Raw genomic sequence first — 24,637 nt, 5'->3', positions numbered from 1 at the left:
AAGATATATAATATAGTTAAGGTTGAAATAACACCGTACTTGTACTACATTATTACGGTATTATAGTAAATCAGAGTGGATATTATAGGTGATAATACCGTGAATAAACACGACTTAGAAAACCGTGATAATATAGTAAGCCATTGTTAAAAAGAAGCTAATATATGTTATAGATGAGGCCTCTTGTTAGACTGAGTGATCAATAAGAATATACATCTACATTTTAGTGCCACCTCTATGATGTTAAAAGTTGAGCCCTGTGCATATACTCAAAGGCCGTCTTAAACCAAGTTCTTATTTCTAATAGATCATTCTAGTGTAAACCTTGAGTCATGAATAAATGTTATCAAAGTATTTAGATTTACACTACCTTTGCAAATACATTTGAAGGTGTTAAAATCCTCTGGTTTATAATATTTCCAATATTGTAGGAAGAAATAGACCCTTGATGAAATCTTGTAACATAATCGGTTTCTATTGTTAGCACAAATATTGAGCAACACTTGTGCTATAACGAGCTCTTGCATTGACTTATCTGGCACTCCATACATTGTGGTCACTTTCAGCATGTGCTCACATGTATTGGCTCACAATTGCATCCCATGAGATGACATTTCTATGAGGAATTTTGTCAAATAATTCGGGTGCGTTGTCTATGATTTTATATTTTGCGTGTGTTCTAACAAAAATATTCATTAGTTCCTGCCTGGAACTATAGCGAAGGCTTCTTTCCTTATCTTCTGATTAAACGGATTGCAAGCAGCCAATAAGAAGACTTGTGTTTTTTGATATTTTTCCATTTCCTTATGTGCATACTTAAAGCTGCGTATTGTTTATGCCAAATGCTGATGTCAGTATTCTTGGCGCCTGCTGATTAGGGTTGCTGGCGGTTTGCAGAGGTCTTCTCAGTTCCCAACGGGAGAGAACGCACCAAAAACAAGGTCTTTGTCAGTGCCTTGCAGGGTCTTGCAGGGTTATTATTCTGAGCACAAGATGGCATTCGTTCAATAATCCACATGCCTTGACTGTGCTTTCACATTTTGCGTACCCATCTAGACGTGGCGAGGGGCTGTGCTTTGTAAGTAGATTGTGAAGTACTTCCTTTAATCGATCCTCTCTACACAATTTTGTTCTATTCAGATGGATTGTTGATAGTGTGTGTTGTTATCTCGGGACAGGAGGGGTTGTCTCTTCCGCTTCTTCTTCGCAGAGTACACATCTTGCCCTCTTACCTTCTACACCAGGACCGGTTTAACTAGTTTAATTGAACAATTATAGGAGGGAAAAATATTTTATTAAATTTGGGTATAAATGGTAACAGAGAATGAGTACTGAATATCTCTATATAACCTAAACTACATGCAGTCACCATTGAGTATCCTCTGTTCATTTCTGTAATACAATGCATAATTTAGGGGTGTGGGCTTGTTTCTGGCTTTCTCCCGGAGACATTCTTAAGATGTTATGTATTATTGTATATGGGTGGATAATAGGTGAGGACATATGCAGAGTGGATGGTTGATTCCAGCTGCAGTTTCTACCAAAATGTAGCTTTTGCTTGCAGATACTGACTCATTCAAGTCGCTCTGTCACTCGGCTCGGCTGCTTACGTATGTTTTTCCTTGAACTTCACTAACGTTGATTTTACAGGAATGAGATTATTTATTAGCATAGGACAAGGCTAATCATGGAAGGATTGTGCTCAGATGTTTTGCATAATTCGTGCTTGCTTCTGCTTTTGAAAGGATCCTTCATGCGAATCACAAGTAAGCTTCTATGTCTGCTTGTGTCTTCTGCTGCTAATATACAGAGCTCTGTTTTGGTTTGAATTCTTGCGAAGAAAAATGTGTTCTATTTTAGCTCAATGCATGAACCATTTTAGTTTCAATAAAGTGTATGTTGTTGTCTTCAGTCTTAGATCAATAAGCTAGAAATTTAGGAAGAGTGTTTGTCATTTTCACACTAACGCATTCTTTTTGGAAACTTTAATTAATAGTACAGCCAAGTAAGTCAAGATTAATTTTTAAATTATTATATTCTTGCATATTGCATGAAGATTTTGGATCTAAATTGGTAATAGCTCTTCGGTTTTAGTTCAACTACTATTTTAATCCAGGCTTCCATTCAACAATAGAGTTCTTGCAAAGTGTTACATCTAGCACAGAGTATGGTCATTTTTCTGATAGTATGAAATTTTCTTTGTAGATATGGCCCACAAAGAAGCAGTTTGTTAGTTCTGGTTCTTCCCTTGCCAATCAGTTGGAGGAATTATTTGCGAAGGTATCGACTGCACACATCTGTCTCACAGATCTATTATCTCTCATCTGCAGATGCTTGATTTTATGTTTCTCAATTACATAATGTTGCTGAACCAAATCATTCAGATCCACATGTTTGAAATATATAAAATTAGATCTTTTCGAGATCATATTATCATCACACAGAGAAACTAGTGAAAATAAATGCATTGCAGTGGCGTCTGAGGTAATTGCATGCATTTTATTAATCAAACACGATTCTTTTCTTGCAGAGCCATATTTAGATGTTTGACAAGAATTCTCTATTGTCATTAGCTTCTGAACTATTATCAAATTTTTCTGAGCAAGGATTCTCACAGCCACGTTCTGAGATTCGATCAACAGTTTTTAGTTTGTCATCACCTCTTGCTGAAATGTACAAAGATCCAAAGAGTCAAAAGGCACAGCAGAACCATATTCCTAAAGATCAAAATGTATTAGAGAGTTGGGAAACACTTAAATCACCAAGAAAGACGATAAATATTGAAACTCCAAAGTCTTGTTCACCTGAGATTGGGATTGCAGAGTCTGTCGGAAGTCCAAAGATTTCTGTAATTTGTTTCTACCCAATAAATTTTGGTCAATTCTTCATTTCATATATAATCAATGCCCAAAGAACTTTGATTCAGGGATTTTACTTCTTAATTCCAAAAATAAAATATTTTGCTATCTTATGCAGATGGTGTACTCTAGAAATTGTTCTTTTCGAGGGACTGTGGAAAAGGTTTGATGCATATACCAAGTGGTTAGTCATCTTTTCAATTTATTTCGCAAATTCCATAACACTGATTACATATTACCATTTTTTACTATTTCAAAGTTTTAGCTGGATCATGCATTGCTCTAGATTCCTGTAAGTAGGAAAATGAAATTGATGAACATAAATGGTATTATCCATGGCCATCCACGGAATAGAATATGCACTTCCATATTACAGTAAATCTATTTATGCTCGACAAGTCTTGGAATTGTACATGTGATTAGTCTATCATACGCACCTTTTAAATGATGGCGGACGCAAAAAGATTCCTAAAGTGGGAGCTACTATATATATTAAAAACAGATAATATGTGTAAACTTGACATTCTTTATTCCGTATACATCTCAGCATGTTTGAACGTCATGGGTTTCAACTTTCAATCAAGGTGTATGGTTTTAAATCCCATATAGCCATTATACTTGTGCTCAACATGCACTAAAGATAAATGTGCCTGATATAGGTTCTAGAGATCTCTAGACTTACAGAAGAGCTTCCATTTATAGTCTTGCCAAACATTTGGGCTGAACCTAGGTCTCGACTCTCTATACAGTTGATTGTGGATATCTTTTTAATGATCTTGGAATATTCATAGATCTACAGGGGAAAATCTCAATTTTTTAATCTGCAATGATTAGTTTTGGAGGAAGTTTTATAATTTTAAATCTGTTCCTCAGAGTGTGAGCAGTTGGTCTGGACTCTAAGCTACTCATCCTAAGAGTTTTTGACAAAAATCATTTCAACTGGCAGAAATCTTCATCTATGGGACATATCTTTAGGTTTTCTTTATTGGGTAAATTTGTCTTTTGTTCAGAAACTATTTACATATATTGAGATCCAGCTCATTGCTTGGATGTGTAGCTACTATTTTTAAACTCGTGGTTCAGATCATATATGTGTAGAGCCAATTCATCATCACAAGTAAAGCTTAATGCAATCTCCTCTCTTAGGTAATATTTTTTTAGGTTGTTGCTTGAGCAACATAAGTTAGCTCTTCCCTATGAGTCATCCAAGTGTTTTCAAGATCAAATGTGTTAACCTTCCTAATGTATTTTATATTCCATTTAATGAATTTTGTGGAAGGCAATTGAAGTTTGAAGTTTGAACAATAAAGTCTCCTCTAGAAGATTTGCAGACCACCTAGAGCACCTTTTGACCTGAGCTAATCAGCATAAAATATGAAAAAAATTGGGCAAAAAAGCACAATATAGAAGAGACAAAGGAATATAATGTTATGATCGAAAATGAAATCTGAAACTGAAACTTTACAGAAATTTAGACTGAAAACTTGAAAACAAAAGAAGGAATATGGTTATAGGATTTCAGTATTGAAATGTTTTTTTTCTAGAAGAGATCTACATTAAAGGATATCAAAGGAAATAGCAGAAATCTTACACAAACTAAATGTAACTTTAGTGTATTTCAAAGAACAATTGCAGATAATACATGCAATTAAGAGCTGAAGTTTCCTTCCAAGGCCTGACCCTTAAAACTTCTTGGCACAGCTAAGCTGGATGCTATTATCCATTATATACATCACAGGACCGGGGTGGCCACTGGTTAGAATAGTAGGGTGGGGGATAGGGGTAGGGTGGGAGGAAAATAGTAGTATTAACAACGTCAACATTTATGCACTCGACCGAAACATTCCCTTCCCGGGAGGACAAGCGGGACAAGAATGGAGCTACTCGACCGAAGAATGATGTGTTTGTGAATTCGTGAATATAGTAGCTAAGTTTGGAGTATTGGTGATTTTCCTCCCGTAATCTCTCAATTCTTTTGTACAAGTAATCTTTCAAGTTGTTGGCCTTACCTTCTTCAGGGTCATCTTCATTCGCTAGTTCTGAGACTGCATCCTCCTCACCCAGGGAGGCATCTTCCTCATCTTGGAAGGCAAACAAACCAGTCTCTTCTTCTTCAAATAGCGAATACAACAAACCCTCTTCTTCTTCAGCCGAAGTCTCCTCCTTTTCCCAGCCATCCCACCAATGGTGTTTGGTTTCAACCTCCACTTGGACATCACTCTCTACCGAGTCTAGACTGCCAAGAAGTTTTTTGATGACTGATTCGGCTTCATCATCTGATTCGGTCTCATCATCTGAAACTTCAGCCTATTTGTCGATAACATAAAAGCACCCAGCTCCGGGATCTTAATTTAATTCTTATAGAGAGAATATACTGTTTGGAAGATGAAATGGCATACTTGCAAGAGAAATTTACGAAAGAGTGGGAGTTTTTTGTAGAGAAAATAAATAAAGAGCTAAAAAAAGGAATTGACTACACTCAATACAATTTTTATCATAATAGACAAAATAAATAAAGAGCTAAAAAAAGGAATTGACTACACTCAATACAATTTTTATCATAATAGACAATGTTTCAGGTCTTGTGGCTGCTACTAGCGATGTTGTTTCCTATGCGATGACAACAATAGCTATGATGAAGATATCTTTGCAGAAAATAAAACTTTGGAGGTTTATGAGGACCCTGTTCCCTTGAATAATGAAGATGCTTTGTTGAGAAAGCAAACTCTGATGCTGAAGAGCCACAAAGAGAAGGAAGAGGTAAAACATTCAACTTCTCAAGAGTGTGTTTCTATCAGTAAAGACGAGGAAGAAGAATTGTCTGATTTTGACACCCAAGACATGGTGTTCAGTGAAATTACCACCAATGCATTACCGAGCGATGATGGTGGTGGAGGAACTCCACAATCCAAATCCAAAACTGTTGGCTCTATATAGATGGTGAATGATTCATAAGCACCGCCACAACACAGGGCCAAATCTCCTATCATGAGTAATTCCCCAATGGACCAAAATTCAAGCAAATGAACTCTTGGAAGTGTAGGACAGAAGGTTCACAATAATGCGAATAGAAATAGTAATCATAGCAAGAGGGATGTGGATAGATTAGGATCAATTATGAATGATTTCTAGAGTGTTTCCCTTCATAGTGCAAGTGCACATGAGCAGGCACTCCAATAGCAGGCGCTGCACCAGGCGACACTACACCAACAAGTGCTTAAACAACATGGTATTGGAGTGGTTAGTTTCCACTCCTTACTTCAACAACCTAACTCTAGCAGACTATGCCAACAGAGCGAACAACATACCCTGGTAGAGAAATGTGTCAAGGCAGAGCCAATAGATGTTTCTGATTTGGATAAGTGGAGGTTAGGTCACAAAGTCATTGAGATTGATGATTCTAAGGGGAACGTTGCAAGAATAGCAAGTGTGGAGGAGAGTTTGGTCTGCTTCTCTCAGTGTCTCAACATTCTGGTAGATAAGTACCTAGAAGTGAATCCACAACCCAAAACTACGGAGGTGTTGAGTGTCTTCTCACTCTTCCTTAGTGAGGACGTTGCTAAGGTGGCACTCCCATACATCAAATTTGTTTTGCTAACAGAGTTGGGTCCTGTTTCAGATTGTACCACGGTTGTGATGATTGTATTGCTAGCTGTGTTGGGCGAAAATTCCTCATCTTTTGCAAATGACATCAAAGGTATTCTCAAATCGATTGGAGTTGATTGTGATGATGGGAGAATAGAGCTTTTGTTGGGTCAGCTAAAATGAAAGAGTTTGGCTGTTGGAATAGCTCTTACTTTCTATGAAGAAGAGGTTTACATACTTATTGAATAGGTGACACACGTTCAAGATCCATTATTGCTAGTAGATGAACTAAAACAAGTGCTAGCTATTTCGGTTGTAGGACAAGGAGGTGACTTTATTCCTGGTTATGGAATAATGGGTAAGTTTGTGCCTGCAGTAGGAGAAGCTATTTATAACTCCGATTTGACATGGAGTAGATTAATCCGCAGTGTTCGTGAACAGAAGTTTGCAAAGCTAAAATATAGCAGACTAGTTGTAATATGAAATTAGAAAAGGAAGCAGGGATGTTTCACTACATGGCTATACCGGTTGGCTTCACAAGGGAGATTGTTGGGTATATGAAGCCCAACGCTCATATGACTCTTTGGCTTCCCCAACTCTTCGTTCATAGTTGAATACGTTTGTATAAATGGTTGTGTGCAACCTATGTATTGTATTGTATTGTATTGTATTGTGTTATTGATTAATAGAAGAACTCCTTGCATTTTTGGTGGACGTAGCCACTTAGTGGTGAACCACGTTAAACTTGATAGGTCCCGGAGACAACTGAGAGGGGGGGAGGGGGGGTGAATCAGTTGTCAACTAATTTTAAATCAAAAGATAACTTAACCACCTTAATGCTTAATACCGGTAAACTAGTCAAGTATACCGGTAGACAGTGTTAATAGTTATTAGCTATACCGATAAAGATTAATGCATGAAACATAAAGACAAAGTCATCCACAACATATGACACCAATATTTGTACGTGGAAACCCTGTAAGGGGAAAAACCACGGTGGGAAACCTTACCCACAATTAGATGATACTACTGCAGATAGTAGGTGTACATAAATGGAGTCTGCACATGTAGAAAGGCCAACAGCCCAGAGCTCACTGCTCAAACACAAAATGGGAGTCACACTGACTACGGTTGGATGGTTAAATCAAATAAGAATGTACTACACAAAATAGCATCTTCATATGCTGGATTCAGTATCGGTGTAATGCTAATATGCTTTCACAAAAACCTAACTTCACCTTCAAATGATGTCTTCGTGTATAGCTCTGCTTAATCTCGCATATACCTTCACACAATTCTTTTTCGCATTCCACATTCGATCTTACAATTAAGATCATACATTTATACCATAACCTAAGACCAATTTTAGTAGGTTGGCTCTACAAGATATTACAATAAAACATTTTACAAACAATATGATGTCCGATGCAATCACCGATTAAACATGTCGACTTAATGCATTTACAACAATAATTAATCATTTCCTTATCGTGCCATGTTGATCTGGAAAAGATAAACCTGTCGGTGTAACCCTAGGTAACCCTGGACCTAATTGCCGGTAAAAGCAAATATGCAAATATGAATATACCAATGAACAAAACTCCACGACAAGATGTCCAAAAGATGTCTTCGACATTACCAAGTGTCTTCCACATAATTTTGAGTGTCGACAATCATTATATCCTGTCGGTGTACCATATACCAGTAACTGTGCAATAGTTACTTGCTTGCCGGTGAATGCTTCTGGATCTTTAAAGTGCTAGTGTTTTAGTAGGTGTTGACATCAATGACAAAACCATACCAAAATACCAACAATCTCCCCCTTTGGCATTGATGGCAACACAAGATGGAAAAACCATCAAAGTGCCAAAACAAAAATGCCAAATACCAACAATCTCTAAAAAGATCATAACCAGAATACAGAGAGTAATAGTATCTCCCAAACAACAATTTCTCCCCCTGGGAGAACATGTGTTTTCCAAAGTTTCCATACCAATTTCTCCAAAAGATAATGTGTTTTTCCATAGATATCTCTCTTCCTTTGACATCAAATGCCAAAGTTACAATAATACCAAGCTCATATACAAAATACCAACTACTCCCCCTGAGAAGTAGCTTCCTCATCAAAGACCAGAGTAAAATATTTGTCTGTTAATTCTATCAGTTGATGACAATCATCAGTTGTCTAAGTCTCTACCGGTGGTGGTATGACTCCAAGCTGATCTCTGAGATATTCAAAAGTCTCCTTAGGCAAAGGTTTTGTGAAAATATCTGCAAGCTATTCTTTAGTGTTCACACAAACCAATTTTATCTCCTTTTCTTCAACTTTTTCCCTTAGAAAATTCAGTTTGATAGAAACACGTTTTGTTTTAGAATGTAGTACAAGATTCTTAGATATATCAATTGCTGCAGTGTTATCACAATATATGGTAATAGGTTCCTTACATTTTACCTTTATGTCTTTCAACATTTGCTTAAGCCATAGTACCTGTGTACAGTTAGTTGTTGCTGCAACATATTCTGATTTTGTTGTTGATAAAGATGTACAACTCTATTTCTTACTCAACTAAGAAACTAATCTCTTTCCAAGAAAGAATGCTCCGCCGGTGGTGCTTTTTCTATCATCCACATCTCCTACCCAATTTGCATCTGTGTATGCACATAATTCAAAGTTTTCATCTCTAGGATACCATAATCCAAGATTTATAGTGCCTTGTAAGTACCAGAAAATCCTTTTTACTGTTGATTCATGATTTTCTCTAGGATTACTTTGAAATCTTGAAACAATACATACTGCATTCATAATATCAGGTCTGGTTTGTGTTAGATACAGTAAAACTCCTATCATAGATTTGTATCTAGCTTGATTAATAGGTGTAGATTCGTCCCTTTGAGATAATTTGTCATTTGTAGTCATAGGTGTGCTTACCGGTTTAGAAATCTCCATCCTAAATTTCTTTAGTAACTCTTTTAAGTATTTGGATTGACTCAAGAATATACCTTTTTCAGTTTGTGAAATCTGCAATCCTAACAAGAATTTTATTTCTCCAATCATAGACATTTCAAATTCTTGTTGCATTTTAGTAGAAAAATCCTTACATAAACCATCTTTTCCTCCAAAGATTATATCATCAACAAATACTTCTATAATCAAGATTTCATCATTAGTTATTTTGTAATATAAATTGTTGTCTGCATTTCCTTTAGTAAAACCAATCTTTAAATGATACTTATCCAATCTTGCATACCAAGCTCTTGGGGCTTGTTTCAGTCCATACAGAGATTTCCTTAATCTGCAAACCATATCATTGTCATTTGTTAAATAAAATCTATCAGGTTGTTCAATGTATACTTCCTCTTCAAGATCTCCATTCAAAAATGCACATTTGATATCCATTTGATAAACTTTGTAGTTCTTGTGTGCTAAAAAAGCTAAGAATAATATGACTGCCTCAATTCTAGCTACCGGTGCAAAGGTTTCATTGTAATCAACTCCTTCTTTCTGAGAATATCTCTTACACACTAGTCTTGCTTTATTTCTAAAAACCTTACCATCTTCATTAAGTTTGGTTCTGAATACCCATTTGGTTCCAATTACATTTTTTTCTTTAGGCCGGGGAACTAATCTCCAAGTGTTATTTTTCTCAATTTGTTCTAATTCTTCTTCCATAGCTTTAATCCAAAATTTATCTTCACATGCCTCATTAACAGATGATGGTTCTATTTGAGAAATAAGACATACCTCTTCATTTTCCAATCTTCCTCTTGTCATAACTCCTTTAAATTTATTTCCAAGTATTTGATCTTCAGAATGATTCAACCTTACATACAATGGTGTCTTTGTTTGTTGTTGCTCTTCAGTTATTGTGGAATCCTCAAATGGTACTGGGGTAACTGGATCTTCATTTTGTACCGGTGGATTTGGTGTAGGTTCATTTGTCACAATTTCTATTGTCGGTTCAGAGTCTATATACCTTGAAGTTCCTCTGAATTGTTCATCAATTTTTACATTTGTACTCTCAACAATTTTCTGCAATCTCTTGTTAAAACATCTATATGCCTTGCTCTTAGATGAATAACCAAGAAATATTCCTTCATCACTTCTAGGATCAAATTTGCCAATATACTCATCTCTTCTAATATAACATTTACTTCCAAAAATTCTGAAATACTTAAGAGTAGGAGTATTACCAAACCATAGTTCATGAGGGGACTTACCGGTTTCACCTTTGACGTGAACTTTGTTGAATGTATAGACCATTGTGCTGACTGCTTCTCTCCAATACACATGTGATAAATTTGTTTCTGATAACATACTTCTTGCTGCATCCAAGATAGTTCTATTTTTCCTTTCAACAACTCCATTTTGCTGTGGTGTCCGAGGTGCTGATAGTTGTCTTCTAATTCCATTCACTTCATAGAATGTATTAAAGTCCTTAGATGTGAATTCTCCTCCTTGATCTGATCTTAAACATTTGATTTTCTTACTGCTTTCATTTTCAACCATAGCTTTGAATAGTTTGAACTTTCCAAGTGCTTCTGATTTTTCTCTGAGAAAAGTAACCCAACACATTCTAGAATAGTCATCAATGATTAGCATGAAATATCTATCACCTTGTAAGCTTTTAGTTCTGGCTAGACCACATAAATCAGTGTGAATAAAATCAAGAGCATTATTGGATTTATCTGGAATACTTTTGAAACTAGCTCTAACTTGTTTTCCAAATTGTCATTCCTTGCATATTGTATTTTGAGGTTTGACAATTTTAGGTAGATCTCTAACTGCCTTAGAAGTACTGATCTTTACCATGCAATCAAAGTTTACATGACAGAGTCTCTTATGCCATCACCAAATTTCATCTATATGTGCAATCAAGCATGTCTTTTAACTGTTATTCAAATGAAAGATATTACCTCTAGTCTGATTACCGGTTGCAATTTCCAAACCAGTTCTATTCATGATTTTGCATTTTCCATTTTTAAATTGTAACTGAAATCCTTTCTCAACTAATTGACCAACACTTAAAAGATTATGCTTTAATCCTTCAACATAGTAGACATTGTCAGTGTTATGCTTACCATCAAGAGATATTGTACCCTTACCTTTGATTGAACAGGCTTTGTCATCTCCAAATCTTATTAAACCTCCATTGTATTCTTGAAAGTTCAAGAATTTACCTTTGTCTCCTGTCATATGATGTGAGCATCCTGAGTCAACGATCCATTCATCCTTTATTTCAACTTTAGCTTCTAGGGCTTGTTCTACCGGTTGAACAGTAGGTGCCGGTTGATCTTCTGTTATAGCAACAAAACCCATCCATTATCTGTCGGATCCTCATCAGAATCATCAGTCACACCTTCATCAGCAATGTAACAAGATTTGTCTTTGTTCTTCTTGAATCTGTATCTCTGATATTCAGGATTAGCTTGTATGTCCTTCTAGCTTCTTCTCTTAGTCTAGCATGTCTATCAGGGCATCTCAAAGCCATATGACCAATCTTATTGAAGTTAAAACATTTAAAGGGTGCTTTACCTTCATACTTACTTCCAATTGGACCTTTAGGCATTTTCCTTGCAAATAGTGCTTCAAGTTCTTCAAGTTCTTCATTTTCTTTCCTTCTTTCTTCAAGTTCTCTTGCATAAAAGGCTTTCCAATCAGATTTGTCAAATGATGGAGCAAATGATGTTGATGCTTTAAAGGCTAAATCTGTCTTTATAGTAGCAACGGGGCCAAATTCTTCAATTTCAAAAGCTGAAAGTTTTCCAATCAATGTATCCCTAGTTACTGATGTATTAGGCATTGTTCTTAACTCATTTATAGTAGTAACCTTCATTTTATATGCCGGTGGCAATCCTCTTAAGATTTTTGAAACAATTTCATCCTCACTTAAGGTTCCTCCACAACATTTAATACCCAAAACAATTTCATTTACTCTTTCCATAAAAGCATAAATCCTTTCATCTTCTTCCATTTTCAGATGTTCATACCTGATCCAGAAGCTTTCAAGTTTTTGCAATTTTGACTGTGGAATCTCCTTCATTTAGTGTTTCCAAATGATCCCAAATAGCTTTAGCAGTAGACCTATATGATAATCCCATGATTTGTTGGTCTGATAATGCGCTCAAAAGTGCTTCTCTTGCTTTGGAATCATTTTCCTCATCTTTAGCCAAGGTAGTTGGACTAGGCTGACCAGCTACAGCAGCAGTGTAACCTTTCTTTGTAACTTCCCAGACATCTTTGCCAATGCAATTTAGATGTGTCTCCATTTTGATCTTCCATATGCCATAGTTGGTTCCATCAAGTTTAGGACTGTCCTTCCTAAAATAATTAGTAGACATTGGATCTCCTCAAGTTGTTAAACTTCTACAAAAGAGGACTTAGCTCTGATACCAATTGTTAAGTCCCAGAGACAACTGAGAGGGGGGCTAAATTAGTTGTCACGTAATTTTAAATCAAAAGATAACTTAACCACATTAATGCTTAATACCGGTAAACTAGTTAAGTATGCCAGTAGACAGTGTTAACAATTATTAGCTATACCAGTAAAGATTAATGCATGAAACATAAACACATAGTCATCCACAACATATGACACCAATATTTGTACATGGAAACCCTGTAAGGGGAACAACCACGGTGGGAAACCTTACCCACAATCAGATGATACTACTACAGATAGTAAGTGTACATAAATGGGGTCTGCACATGTAGAAAGGCCAACAGCCTAGAGCTCATTGCTCAAACACAAAATGGGAGTCACACTGACTACGGTTGGATGGTTAAATAAAATAAGAATGTACTGCACAAAATAGCATCTTCATATGCTAGATTGAGTATCGGTGTAATGCTGATATGCTTTCACAAAAACCTAACTTCACCTTCAAATGATGTCTTCGTGTATAGCTCTGCTTAATCTTGCATATACCTTCACACAATTCTTTTTCGCATTCCACATTCGATCTTACAATTAAGATCATACATTTATACCATAACCTAAGACCAATTTTAGTAGGTCAGCTCTACAAGATATTACAATAAAACATTTTACAAACAATATAATGTCTGATGCAATAATTGATTGAACATGTCAGCTTAATGCATTTACAACAATAATTAATCATTTCCTTATCGTGCCATGCTGATCTGGAAAAGATAAACCTGTTGGTGTAACCCTGGACCTATTTGCCGATAAAAGCAAATATGCAAATATGAATATACCAATGAACAAAACTCTAGGACAAGATGTCTTCAACATTACCAAGTGTCTTCCACATAACTCCGAGTGTCGGTCATCATTATATCCTGTCGGTGTACCATATACCAGTAACTGTGCAATAGTTACTTGCTTGCTGGTGAATGCTTTTGGATCTCCAAAGTGCTAGTGTTTTAGTAGGTGTTGACATCAATGACAAAACCATACCAAAATACCAACAAAACTTGTGTTTTGAGTTTATGTTATTAACTTTCTATTGTTTTGTATTAATTATATATCTTTCTTTGCTCATATGTAACCTACAGTTTTATTGTTTTAAAGTATACTAGCAATATAGATATATTAAAAATATTTATAAAATTTTATTTGTTTTATTTATATTTATTTAAATTATTTTTATTTCTAAGTTATTTAAAATAATATTTCCGCTATATATAAAAGTTATGTTGTGATTTTTAGATATATAGTTATGAGATGAGACTCTTTATTATCATTTAGAACACTTCTTTATATAATTAACAACTTATTTATTATGTGTGTTGTCTTTTAAATAAATTTGGAATAATATTGAAGGATGCTTTTGAATTGTTAAAATATAATTATTTATAATTTATTAATTAAGATTTGGTTCATTTTTTTTTATAAAATTAGGTTTTATATTTAATAACATGCAATATTGAAAATGATTTGAGTATGATCTCTCTTGTAATATGAAGAAAACTGAAAAAACAAACATGAGTACAATCCTTTGAAGTTATTTAGATTTTTTGGAGTAATAAGGTTGTCTAAACAAAGAAATTAGTTATTGTTGTTAAATTTTAAGGGTGTGATTTTCATACATGGAAAATAAAAACATATATTTACTTTTAATTTAAAAATATTTATGGGACATTATGAGTGAAATTTTTCAAAAAACCATAAAATATAGATGAAGCAACACTATGGATGACTAAAGATCGTAGGGCTACAATATTGATTTCTCTTGGTTTATCTGATGCATATTTTCATCACATTGATCTAACAAAGACATCAAAGAAAATATGAGATGGGCTTAATTCTTTATTTGGCTCATAGGCTTCAAGTGATAAAATGTTCATAAAAGAAAAATTCTTTAAAAAATAATCATGTTTCCATAATCAAGTGGATCTATTTATCAAACCTTGACACATAGATTTGTTTGTAATGCCTTGGAACTATAATGTCTCCCTTAAACTTAATCCTTCCTTCTTGATCAACAATAAATTTATTTGATGTATTTCCCATGCCTTGGGCTGAAAGAATTGTTTGCGGTTGACGCAAGTTTCTATAACTAATGTCAACGATAAACTTCACCAATTCTTACCATCATATATAACTAGACTCAAATGGGTTCTTACCAATGAAATCCTAGAATAAAGGGAAGTATTTGAATCATAAAAAAAAACAAAAACACCTAAAGCTAATTTTGATAATAAATTTAATTTTCTTTAAAATTGTAACAATTTTGAATCTTTTATGCACAAGTAAAATTCTTCTAAAAGTTGTTGAACTTCTTGTCTTATTTAATTTATTTGATTTCATCAAATTTATTTGAACTTAAAGAATCTAGTCACATTTTAATAGTATTCATAGTTAAATCCTTCTCCCTTCCAGTCATATAGAGGAATTTGTTCAGAGTAAAAACTTATTAATGAGATTTGTCGAAGATTACCTTCTACAAAGATAGATTCTTTTTTGGTTGACCTTATTGATAATTTCATTGTAGATCCTTCTTCCCTATTATCTAGATCAGTGACGTGGAAAAGAAAAGATCTCCTCTTGAGTTGGGTCTATAAAAAAACTATCTTGATAAAGGGAGTTTAGAAAAATATGTATGACTAGAGGAAGTGTGATTAAGAAAAGGTAAAGATAATTAGGTAATATTTGGTTGAATCAAGACATTAGAAACTTGCTTTATATTCTCACAAATTATAGGGGAGAGGGACTAGTAGTTGTGTAGGCTAACTTTGTCAATATGTAGTCGTTACATAGAATATCACAAAACTTCTATTTTTTATAAATGTAAAATGAACGCTTATCTATCTAGAACCAAGGTTCAAAGGTGTGATTCATTATGGAACTTGTCAAAAAAAACATGTCAATTGCGAAGTGTCTTAAAATGACTTTTTAAAGATTTGACCAAATCTTAATCTAAAAATCCCTAGTAGTTGAATTAAAAAAAATCATTTGTTGTTAGTAAAATATCATATTTTTATGTAAAATATAACTCATATGCAATCTAAACAGACCAAATGCCTATTAGTACCAACAAATATTTCTTATCTCTAGCTTTTGTATCCAAGACAAATGGACCAATTGTTGAAAATGAAAAACTACTTGTTATAAAAAACACAATATTATATTAAAATATACAACTTATATCCAACACAAATGGACAAATAGTTGAAGACTAAAACCTTTTGACAATCCTTCACATTTCATGCAAAAGTAGGTGTTTGTTGTGCTAACCTTTTATATTTGTGATAGGACAAATTATTAATATGAAATACTCCAATTCATGTATAATGCTACCCCAATAGTTGTACACACATGAATAATTATTTTTTACTATGACAACAATAATTGTTTAAATTTGCATCTTATTTTAATAAATGAGCATATTATTTTATAAATGATACAGATATAGTGGATAGTTATGAAACTATTTGAAACAAAAAAAATATTTATTTCACTTGATAATGAATGTATTTATAGTTTTCATATAACATTCACAAGTTCTCATGCATTCAAGTGTGGATAAATTTTGACGAAGATTTGGTTAATTTTTGATTTACATGTGGACTATTTATTTACAATCTATAGAATACATATGTGCCAAAATTAGATATTATAACCACAAGTGGATGTACAACAATTGGACCTTTATACAACTACTAGCCCCTCTACCCTACAATTCTCTTGGAAATTAAGGGATTTGAAAATTTCTCTTCATCAAAAATTTATTTAATATCTTATCAAAGATCATAATCTAGATATTATTTTTCTCCGCAAACTTAAACTTTCTATAAATTAAATGGTTTCTTTTTCTTCTTCACTCTGGAAAGGTTGTCAATGCTAGTGCATTGAGTTGATATTGAATAGATAGAGCGAGATATAGAGAGATAAAAAAGGAAAGAGAGATATTTAGCGATAGGACTATAAAGGTAGAAACATATGGATAGAAAGAGATAGAGAGAGGAGTGTGGGGAAGATAGAGAGATGTAGATGTAGACTAGGAGAGATAGAGTGAATGAGAGAGGAAGAGATAATGAGATATGGATAGAGAGGGGGAGGGAGATATGGGGAGATAGAAATAGATAGGATAAGGGTGAGAAAAAAGGTGATCAAGAAAAGTAATGGAGAGAGGGATAGAGAGATAAATAGGGGGAAGATACATAGATAGAGATAAATCTATAAGGAGGGAGAAATTGAGAGAGAGAGAGAGAGAGAGTGTGTGTGTATACATACGCATACGCATATGCATACATATACACATACACGAGCACATACACATACACATGCACATGCACATGCACATGCACATGCACATGCACATGCACATACACATGCACATACATTACATATACATATGCATACACACATACATACACACACATATGTACATTCATCTCTATGTGTGTGTGTGTGTAATTATTATGACATATGTATACACATAAAAATGGCTATGAGCGATTAAATAAATATTTTATATTTATTTAATAATTATTCTTCTATTAAATAGTTAATTTGAAAAGATTAATTTATTTAATTCATTTTAGTGTCTTTCTATTAATTAATTTAATTGAAATATTTTATTAATTAATTCATCTATCCTATTCCTCTAATTAATTAAATATCTAATATTTAATTATTCTTCTAATCAATTAATTGAATATCTAAATATTTAATTATTTTCTTCAATCATTGAATTATAATATTTAATGATTATTCTCCTATCCTATAGTCTCAAATATTAAATGATTTATAAATTATTTAATCCCTAATCCAACTCACCTTCTATCTCCACTTCACCTTTCCTTTGCCAACTCATCAATCATGTGGCTAAAGATATTAATATTTCTTAAATATTAATTTATCATTTATCTTCAACGTCCAAATTTAATGAAATATTGTGTACATACACATATTTCATAACCTCCTTCTATATTCTCTCCAACATCCCTACATCTTAGGAAGGACTTGAGTCCACTTGTCCTCTGATGCCTAAATTTTCTCCAACCATCCCTAGATTCCCTCAGTCAGCAACCCAGTCAAGGCGAGATGAGTGACACTTGTCTTCTCCTTCCCCCTTTCTCTCAACCTTCACCTTTGCTCACAACCATCTAAATCTGGAGATCTAATCATGACCATTGATTTGAGCCACATCATTTTATTCTCTCAAAGTCTATAAAATCAAGAGTTTTAGTTGAGAGAGAGTTAGTCTTCAAGTGAGTTTTCAAGCTAATCATTTATGAAAACTTATGCATCCATGAGTTTTAATCTTGAAGCAAATAGCATAGTCATTTTAACATAGTCATTTAGCATTGCATATCATAGCATTTGTGAACTATCAGTTATCAGTCCATTCTTCATATGCCATCTTGGAAGCTATCAGTGCTTGTCTGAGAGCACACCATTTGCAACCAGGAACAATGGAGTTAGGACACAATAAGACATAAACCATGAAGGTAAAAATAACATTTTTATTTTATACATGTATTTCATGTAGTTTCATTGGTTGATTTTGGATTTCCTGTAGCATTTCCTTTGTATTTTGTGAAACTAACATGTTGCAGGTAGTATTCTGATGGTGGAATTTAAATTCAAGTCGACACATTTTGGCACCCACTGTGGGGCTACAAGACCTCGCATATACTTTTAAATTCTTAAAAAAAACAAATTTAACGCATTTGTAATGCAGATTCACGCATGTGTGAATTCTGACAACGCTTTTGTTTGATAGGTTAGCGCATATGTCCTTCAGGTTAGTGCATTTCTCATGTAGGTTAGCATTTTCATCTGAGAATCTATGCATTTAATCTATAGGTTAGCGCATATGTCCTTCAGGTTAGCATTTTTGTCTTATAGGTTAGCGCATTTGTTAGTTTGGTTAACACTTATGTTAGAGAATTCTCGCTTCTTAAGCCACATAGCAACGCTTTTGTAGTGCAGGTTAATGCTTATTCTTTGTAGATTGGCACTTTTGAGGTGAAAGATAGTGCATTTGTTAAGACATCTCTTTTATTTGCAACTGACAGAATTTCCTTGCAGGTCCAAATGTCCCAGAGCTTAAATTTTTCAAATTACTAACATGCATGTGCAGGATTGTGATTAAAGAAAATTTTATGCATTTCCTCACCTAGTTAATTAAGAGCTTTATTTTGGAAAGTAACACATCATCTCTTGTTCATTTAGTTTAACTAAGGGGATAAATTGACAACATGCAACTTGCATTTTGAGTGACTTCTTTAAAATAGTTGCACATAGACTTTAAAAGGTTAAAATAAACTTGTTTTTTCCGTTCTTGATGAAGTAGTAGGTAAGTACGCTCTCACCATCATACGGTGATAAAAAATCCAAACCTACTTTCTTTTATGTATAACCTGTAGAGGTCCTACCTTCTTGAGCTGCCTTCAGGGGGCCAGTGAGAGGGGAAGGACCTAAAGTGGAAACAGGCTAATACCGAGTCCTTCCAATCCACTATAAATAAATCATGTTTGTGATGAAAGTCCCAAACAACATGTGCTGATAAGTTCATACCGACACTATGTTTCCCCATAAACCCTATGGAGCGTAACCTCTATAGGCTGGGAACCTTCTGTATTTATAGAGCTAAAAGTGCTGCATGTATGGCCACATGACCAGAAGCCTTTACTAAAAACCACTTGTGCTAGTTACCAAAATCCTTCTAGTTGTTGGTGCAGGAGGTCGAACCTCTGAAATGACTCACACACATACGGTTCTTAGTAGAGATAAAGTTTGCCATGGGGAGTTTTCATGGAAACTGGTGCTTGGCTACCCCAAAGAAGTGAGTGCCGAGGGTGGAGCCAGTGGGGTCAAGCATCTAAATATCTGCTTTGAATAGCTTAGCCTTGGGGGAAACCCCATGTGAGATTCAACAATTATTGCCTCAACCTTCCATAAGGTTTGTACTTGCTTATGCATTTTGTTTCTTAAACATTGTGTCTTCTATGTCTGTAACATGTCCCAAATGGTCAAAAATTGAAGAAAATCATTATCTAAGAGTGAGCAAAAATCCAACCAATTACCAAAAAAATTGATCAAAAGGGTAGTACAAAGGCTTTCCAACATTTAAACACCAGATCAAACTAAAGTTTCAAAACACTTCTTGAGTAGATTTGTCTCTAAACCATCACACATTTTCAAACTAGTTCAACAACTGGGTCACTAATCCAATAGGCTATTCCCGAAAGGTTTCTGTAAGCATACACATTCAACAAGCGATTGATTCAAAAATCTTAAGTGCAAAAGATCAACATCATTGTCAAGTCTCTCATCAGGATATATCAAATCCTCTATCACAAAGCTTGATTAATTTATCCCATGTTCATTATCTTGGATATATCTTTCCTATTTTGAACCTAGGTTATATCAAAATCAGAATTGCACCAACATTGGAATCAAACAAACTTGTAAACTGCCAGATTCTTATATGACTTTTAAGTATCGCCTTAAGAAAAGAAAACTCAGTTATAAAGCTACTCAGAAAAGAATATATTCTTGTATATCAATCGCAAGATCTTATTAAAACATAGGACATTCCTACACCATTTTTGCCATTACTTACGTGGCTGCGGGACAAAGTTTGACGAAGAAATTTTGCAAGGACATGCTTTGCAATAAAGAGACGCTTTATCACAACAAACAAACAATAGTGGTAAAATTAACAAAGCATATCTTCCTAAACCAATAATCACCTATTGACTTTGTCCTTTGGAAATTTCAATTGTTTTGAAATAATCACATGCCAGTTTGGACTAAAGCTCAATACAACAACTTAGAAAACAACAAAAACAAATGGAGGAAGAAGATAATCCTGTATTCCAAACTTTTGGGTATACCGTTGTTGACAAAGAAGCAGTCAATAATACCATTACAGACCTTGAGAAAGATTTCAAATTTGATAGGCTAATGGAAAAATTGTTGGCAAAACAAAAAGAGAAATATCTCTTGATGTTGGCAAAATCTGGAGCTAAATTGCCACAAGATTTTAACATAGAAAGCTTAAAACAAGATACGGAGGCAAGTAACACTCAAAACACAGATGATCCAAATAACGAAGATGTAAACAAAGAAAGTCATGAAGAGACGAGAAAAGAACGTGATGATACAAGAAAAGAGCGTAGTGATAAAAGAACTTATGAAGAAATAAAGAGAATTTATATGGATAATCCGTTGTTAAACCTTACTCAACATATGCAAACTCTAAACAACATATGCAAGATATGCAAAATGGAACAAGCTCCAAGAAGTATTCATTGGAAGATATCTACCCATATCCTTTCAATAAAAAATTGAATATGGTACCATTTCCACAACATTGCGAGAACCCTAAATATGACAAATACGATGGAAAATCCGATCCTCAAGATCACATTAGGGAGTTTTGTACTATGAGTATGAAGTTTGCCCATGATGAAACTTACCTGATGTGTCTTTTTCCTAGGAGTTTAAATGGACAATCAATGGAGTGGTTTTCAAGATTACCATCTGAAATCAAATCTTTTGCAGAACTAGTGAATAGATTTATTTCACAATACTCCTACAATGTAAGGAATGAGATAACAATGCTGGATTTATGCAATGTTAAACAAAAGAATGGTGAATCTTTTGTGATCTTCTTACAATGATGGAAATGCATGTGTTTAATAGGTATCTAGGAGATGTGCCTGATCAAGAAAAAATGGACATATTCATTGATAATCTTATCAGTGAAATGAGTTATCGACTAAGAAAGCAATGTCCTCCCTCCTTTGCCAAGATGATTGAGAATGGTCTGAAAATAGAGAATGCGATGGTAAAGAAAGGAGAGCTAAAACTTTACAATAATTCTTACAACAATGGAAACAATGACAAACCCAAGTTTTGGTCAAAGAGTAAGAATGTCAGCAATGGAGGAAATGATGATAATAGTGCTACAAAAAAACAACAACCAATTTTTAATATATCAAGTCAAATCCTAAGCAATAACAATCAAGAAAACAATAAGACCAAGTCCTTCTCCAATCCTAAGAGGAAATTCACAAACATTGGAGAACCATTGGAATCAGCTTTAAGAACTCTTCTTGCCAACAAACTGATGGTGTTACCAAAAGCAAGAAGCTATGAACCACAAGTAAAGCCAAATTGGTGGAATGACAACCATTTTTGTAATTACCATCAGAATAAAGGACACCAAACAAATTATTGTCAAAGATTGAAACACCTTATCCAAGATCTAATTGATAATGGAACTATCACAGTGGATAGCCACAAGACAAATGAATCACACCTAGCTTTCAAAACTCCACTTCTGAATTATGACAAACGTGAACCATCCCAATTAAAAGATGACAAAGGAAAAGCCAAAGTGAACTACACTTATACATATGATGATGTGGTAAATGTTATCATTGTTAAAGATAATACACCTTAAGAGCCAATCAATGTTATTATGAGAAGCAAAGAAAAGGTTACCTTTCTAGGTATAACAAAAGACCCAACATCCACTTCACAACAATACAATTTAGTAGAGCAATTACAAAGAATACCCGCTCAAATATCAATTTTGGAACTTCTCAAAGTTTCACCTATGCATAAGGAAATTTTGGAAAAAGCTTTAGTGGAAACAATAGTTTCAAAAGACTTGGATATAGATCAGTTCCAAAACATGGTGGGACACCTTATAGCCCTTCATTGCTTATCATTTTCTGAAAATGATGACTTGTCTTTACAAATCCTCACAATGCTCCCTTACATGTTGAAGTCACCATTAATAAAACACGTGCCAAACGTGTACTCATAGATGGTGGAGCCGACTTAAACATTTGTGCATTGAGTTTGATAAAAGCTTTGGGATATTAAAAAAATGCAATGGATCCAAAGAAGAAAATAACCATTAAGGCTTATGATGAAGCAAAATGTTCTTCTAAAGGAACCGTGGTGTTACCAATCAAAATAGGACCTGTGGAGAGGAATACATTGTGTCAAGTTTTAGATTTGAACCTCTCTTACAAAATTCTTCTGGGAAGACCATGGATTTGCAATATGCAAGCAATTCCTTCTACGTATCATCAATGTGTAAAATTTTCTCATGAAGGACAAGAGATCACTAAAATTGCAGACTCTAGTCAATATTGCAATAACTTGAAGCCAACACAAAATACAAGAGTTCCACATAACAGAGAATCAATATATCCTACCAAAGAAATTCAAGAAAAGTTATGGGAAACCTTTGAGAAAAAGTTCAAATTAAATGATGAAGGAATGGGAAAATATTCTTTGCATAATTTTCCACTTTCTCCTAAGTCATATGGAAATCCTACAAATATCCAATCAAAGACCTCTGAGAAATCAAAAGATATGTTTAACGAAACATTTGTTAGAGCTGGAACTCTTGATGAAGAAACCGAAGACAAAGAAATTTTTGGTTGGTTGTACAAGGATAAAAATGAAACTATAGCAACAACTACAAAAGTTAATATTCCCATAAAACAATATGGAAAAGGTTATGAAATCATGCAAAAAATGGGATATGAAGGAAAATGACCAATTGGTAAACGACATCAAGGTATTTCAGAACCAATTTGTCCCCACTCACAATCTAAAGAAGATAAGTCAGGACTTGGATATCTAAAGTCAAATCAAAAGCACCATAATTATCAAAAATCAAAGTGGAGAAAGAAATCAATCTCTAAAGAAGAAAATTGGCAAGAAAAGCTACATCAAGCAGTAAAAATAGTATCCAATGAACAAAAGAAACAAGAAGAACATGAAAAGCAAGAAGAAGAGATTACCATCAAAGGAAAAGAAGAATCTTGTCAACAAGTTCAAGAAATACAAGCAAATGCAGAATCTGAACAAGATATTCCTGAAGCAGTGAAAATAGAGATGGCAGAAATCAGGGAACGTTTTGCACCATGTAACATTCTTGTATGGTATAGTGGGGTAGTCCTAGACCATGGTTTAGAGACAAATTCAAATGAGTATGAATGGGGTCCAGATGTCTTATCTAGTATATCAAGTAAAGAAAACAATGAAGAACAAACAACTATTACAAAGGAAGACTTGTCTATTACAAAACAAAAGATGGAGTTAGAAAGAAGACGATAAGAACTCAAAATTCAAAGAAAAGAGGCATATACAAAATAACAAAGGAAAGGGAATGACAAAGTCAAAGAAGTAGCGCCATAAGAAGTAAAAATAGAGATAGATCAAGAACCTGGAAATATCATATTTTTATCAAATAAGGAACAAGATGTATCAAGATGTGGCAGAACCATAGAATAATTAAGAAATAGTCAAGTAGGATTGATTATTAGTCTAGAAGAAGTTGATTTTGAAAGAAGACAAAATCTAGCAAAAGAATCATCTTTATCATGTACACAAGTATGTCAACTTCAAAATACAAATGAAGTCATTGAAAATAATCAAGAAGGAATTTGTAGTATTAAAGATGTGTGTGTTGATATAATACATTCGTTTAACGGACAAACATTAGCTGAAGAACCATTTGAGTGTGAACTACAAAATAGTAATATTGATTTTGTTAGAACTAATTGGAAGACACTTGGGAGAGACAATTCTCAAAATCATTCGATCTATGACATTACCTACTCTATGCCAAATTATGATCATTATGTCATGAACTTTGAAGCACCTAACGATGACAATGATTATGACTTACTCCTTCTTCATCCTGAACTAATTGATTGGGATAATTTAGAAAACCCTGAATTAAAT

General features: G+C 34.1%; 1 long non-coding RNA gene across 2 annotated transcripts; it reads left to right on the top strand.

The window, feature by feature from the left end:
* The first annotated feature begins 726 nt into the window (after nt 1-726).
* LOC131874480 (uncharacterized) lies at nt 727-2,932 on the top strand. Of its 2 annotated transcripts, XR_009371845.1 has the most exons (4): nt 727-1,078; nt 1,179-1,766; nt 2,206-2,280; nt 2,531-2,932. It is a non-coding gene; the product is annotated as an uncharacterized LOC131874480 (long non-coding RNA). The 2 variants fall into 2 exon arrangements; XR_009371846.1 differs by lacking the exon at nt 727-1,078 and having other exon boundaries at nt 1,092-1,766.
* Nucleotides 2,933-24,637: the final 21,705 nt, after the last annotated feature.

Source organism: Cryptomeria japonica, chromosome 3, assembly GCF_030272615.1.
Source record: "Cryptomeria japonica chromosome 3, Sugi_1.0, whole genome shotgun sequence".
NCBI classification, from domain to species: domain Eukaryota; kingdom Viridiplantae; phylum Streptophyta; class Pinopsida; order Cupressales; family Cupressaceae; genus Cryptomeria; species Cryptomeria japonica.
This window is presented reverse-complemented; position numbering and strand designations above follow the sequence as displayed.